Source organism: Mus caroli, unplaced genomic scaffold, assembly GCF_978045245.1.
Source record: "Mus caroli unplaced genomic scaffold, Mus_caroli_1 scaffold_3, whole genome shotgun sequence".
NCBI classification, from domain to species: domain Eukaryota; kingdom Metazoa; phylum Chordata; class Mammalia; order Rodentia; family Muridae; genus Mus; species Mus caroli.
Genome location: NW_028227258.1, coordinates 4,679,338 through 4,684,087, shown reverse-complemented (window position 1 = coordinate 4,684,087; position 4,750 = coordinate 4,679,338).

Sequence of the window (4,750 nt, the reverse complement as noted above, 5' to 3'; positions counted from 1 at the left end):
ACAAAGGTCTTAATTTCTAATCAAGGCTTGCCTTGAATTCTTGAAAATTTTCCTGCCTTAGCTACTGGAGTGCTGAGACCATAAGTGGTTAAGTGTTTATTTTTATTGGCTTCTATATATGACATTTTCATAGAATAAATAACTAGAGCCATCTTCGTTTCCGGTTCCCGCCAATACTAGCATGCACAGGTGAGAGTGTGGACTACAGAAGCTAACAGCTTCTGGGACAGGCAGGAGCCACAGAGCTTCTGTGGCAGACCCCTTTTTCTGGGACCAGACATCTGGGCACCTTCCCTTCCAGAGAAGAGGTGTCCACCCTGCCCGGGGAGGGCTTTGCGGGAGCATCTGCGGAAGCCATCTTTGTTCCCAGATCCTGCCAAGAATAGTCTGTACAGGTGAGAGTGTGGACAACAGAAGGTAACAGCTTCTGGGAGAGGCCCTGTTTTGGGCCTTCATCTTCTGCCAGAAGGCAAGTCCAAACAACAGATATCTGTGCACTTTCCCTGCAAGAGGAGAGAGCCTACCTGCATAGAGTACTCTGAACACTGAAACTCAGGAGAGAGCTAGTCTCCCAGGTCTGCTGGGAGAAGGTAACAGAATCACAAAAGGAACAAGAGACAACTATAACAACTGACTCCAGAGATTACCAGATGGCAAAAGGCAGACAAAAAAATCTTACTTACAGAAACCAAGACCACTCACCATCATCAGAACCCAGTACTCCCACCTCAGCCAGTCCTGAATACCCCAACACAGACCTGGATTTAAAGGCATATTTCATGATGATGGTAGAGGACATCAAGAAGGACTTTAATAGCCCAATTAAAGAAATACAGGAGAACACTGTTAAAGAGTTACAAATCCTCAAAGAAAAACAGGAAAACACATCCAAACAGGTGATGGAAATGAACAAAACCATACTATACCTAAAAAGTGAAGTGGACACAATAAAGAAAACCCAAAGTGAGGCAACGCTGGAGATAGAAATCCTAGGAAAGAAATCTGGAACCATAGATGCGAGCATCAGCAATAGAATACAAGAGATGGAAGAGAGAATCTCAGGTGCAGAAGATTCCATAAAGAACATGGGCACAACAATAAAAGAAAATGCAAAATGCAAAAAGATCCAAACTCAAAACATCCAGGAAATCCAGGACACAGTGAGAAGACCAAACCTACTGATAATAAGAGTAGATGAGAATGAAGATTTTCAATTTAAAGGACCAGCAAATATCTTCAACAAAGTTATAGAAGAAAACTTCCCAAACCTAAAGAAAGAGATGTCCATGAACATACAAGAAGTTAAAAGAACTCCAAATAGAATGGACCAGAAAAGAAATTCCTCCCGACACATAATAATCAGAACAACAAAGGCACTAAATAAAGATAGAATATTAAAAGCAGTAAGGGAGAAAGGTAAAGTAACATATAAAGGCAGGCCTATCAGAATTACACCAGACTTTTCACCAGAGACCATGAAAGCCAGAAGAACCTGAACAGATGTTTTACAGACACTAAGAGAACACAAATGCCAGCCCAGGCAACTATACCCAGCCAAACTTTCAATTGCCATAGACGGAGAAACCAAAGTATTCCACGACAAAACCAAATCCACACATCATCGTTCCAGGAATGAAGCCCTTCAAAGGATAATAACAGGAAAAAAAACAATACAAGGATGGAAACGACATCCTAGTAAAAGCAAGAAAGTAATCCTTCAACAAACCTAAAAAAAGACAGCCACAAGAACAGAATGCCAACTTTAACAAAAAAATAATAGGAAGCAACAATTACTTTTCCTTAATATCTCTTAATATCAATGGACTCAACTCCCCAATAAAAAGACATAGACTATCAGAATGGCTACACAAACAGGACCCAACATTATGCTGCTTACAGGAAACCCATCTTAGGGAAAAAGACAGACACTACCTCAGAGTGAAAGGCTGGAAAACAATTTTCCAAGCAAATGGTCTGAAGAAACAAGCTGGAGTAGCCATTCTAATATCTAATAAAATCGACTTCCAACCCAAAGTCATCAAAAAAGACAAGGAAGGGAACTTCATACTCATCAAAGGTAAAATCTTCCAAGAGGAACTCTCAATTCTGAATATCTATGCTCCAAATACAAGGACAGCCACATTCATGAAAGAAACTTTAATAAAGCTCAAAGCACACATTGCACCTCACACAAAAATAGTGGGAGACTTCAACACACCACTTTCATTAATGGACAGATCGTGGAAACAGAAACTAAACAGGGACACAGTGAAACTAACAGAAGTTATGAAACAAATGGATTTAACAGATATCTACAGAACATTTTATCCTGAAACAAAAGGATATACCTTCTTCTCAGAACCTCATGGAACCTTCTCCAAAGTTGACCATATAATTTGTCACAAACCAGGCCTCAACAGATAAAAAATTATTGAAATTGTCCAATTCATCCTATCAGATCACTATGGACTAAGGCTGATCTTCAATAACAACATAAATAATAGAAAGCCAACATTCACATGGAAACTGAACAACACTCTTCTCAATGATACCTTGGTCAAGGAAGGAATAAAGAAAGAAATTAAGGACTTTTTAGAGTTTAATGAAAATTAAGTCACAACATACCCAAAGTTATGGCACACAATGAAAGCATTTATAAGAGGAAAACTCAGAGCTCTGAGTGTCTCCAAAAAGAAACTAGAGAGAGCACATTAGCAGCTTGACAACACACCTAAAATTGACACACCTAAAAATTCAGTCTGGTGGTTCCTCAAAAAATTGGACATAGTACTACGGGAGGATCCCGCAATACCTCTCCTGAGCATATATCCAGAAGATGCTCCAACTGGCAAGAAGGACACATGCTCCCCTATGTTCATAACAGCCTTATTTATAATATCCAGAAGCTTCAAAGAACCCAGATGCCCCTCAACAGAGAAATGGATACAAAAAATGTGGTACATTTACACAATGGGATACTACTCAGCTATTAAAGAGAATGAATTTATGAAATTTCTAGGCAAATGTATGGATCTGGAGGGCATCATCCTGAGTGAGGTAACTCAATCACAAAAGAACTCACATGATATGTACTCACTGATAAGTGGATATTATCCCAGAAACTTAGAATACCCAAGATATAAGATACAATTTGTGAAACACATAAAGCTCGGGAAGAACGAAGACCAAAGTGTGGATACTTTGCCCCTTCTTGGAATTGGGAGCAAGGCACCCATGGATGGAGCTACAGAGACAGAGTTTGGAGCTGAGACGAAAGGATAGACCATCTAGAGTCTGCCATACTCGGGGATCCATCCCATAATCAGCTTCCAAACGCTGACACCATTGCATATACTACCAAGATTTCACTGAAAGGACCCTGATATAGCTGTCTCTTGTGACACTATACTGGGGCCTAGCAAACACAGAAGTGGATGCTCACAGTCCGCTATTGGATGGATCAAAGGCTCCCCAATGGAGGAGCTGGAGGAAGTACCCAGGGAGCTGGGGGGATCTGAAACCCTATAGGTGGAACAACAATATGAACTAACCAGCACCCCCCCCCCCCATCTCGTGTCTCTAGCTGCATATGTATCAGAAGATGGCCTGGTTAGCCATCAGTGGAAAGTGAGTCCCACTGGTTGTGTAGACCTTATATGTCTCAGTACAGGGGAATGCCAGGGCCAAGTGGTGGGAGTGGGTGGGTGAGGGAGTGGGTGTGGGAGTGTGTGGGGGACTTTTGGTATAGCATTGGAAATGTAAATGAAATAAAATACCTAATAATAAAAAAAGAATAAATAACTAATTGACTGCCAATGGATTTTATCCATGGTCCCAAACCAGCTGTTTCAATAACTCCTCACTCTTATAGGCATTCCATATGTAATCTACAAGCAAAGTACCCATAGCAATCTGATCTCATCTGTTCTTAGAGTCTAAACAGTATCTGGTCTGGTTAGTTTTAGGGTACTAGAAGTATCCCATATTTATTACAAAACCAAACTCAAGATGGTTCTCTGCTTTAACATCTGGACACTGCCTAGCAAACAAGCAGAGAAAGACTTCAGCATCTTGTGCCATGCTAGGTATTGACTTTTCCCCTCAGGTCCTGACATACAGTCTCTAAAACCTTTGTAATTTACTGCCTACAAGTGACTCCTTTTGGTGAGGGCTGGTGCTCCAGTAGCTTTATGGGGATTCATTTCTAGTTAATCATCATGGGACTGAAGAGTTACAGTGTTAGGCCTATCCTTTCTTAGATGAGAGAGAGGTCCAGAGTGAATTAAACCACTCATGACTTCACTGGTTGTCTTATATAACGTAACCTCTATTTATTATTAAGAGTAGGGTATGATGACTTCCAGGGTTGGAAAAATGGCAGAGTGGTTTCTAGACAGACCAGAAGAGCACATCTTCCTTCATTTCTCTCCTTATCTTTCACTCTAATAAGCCATTTCTGACTTGTATCCTTTATATTAAAGTGACAATCCTGGACAAAGTGTTTTACTAAGTAAGTTCTAATACTTGTTCTAAAGAATCATCCAAATAGGAAGGGGCTGGGTGAACTTTCTAATTTGAATTTATGGTTGCAGGACTTTGGAAAGCCCAGATGTGATAGAGGAGCACTATTGTGGGACTGAGGCCTTAAACTATGGTGTGTCTGCTGACTGTGAGTAGAGCAGGAATTGGATGGAGGTTCTGCACACAGCTGAAGTCAGTGAAATGCAGAATTGGTGGGGAATAAAGTCAT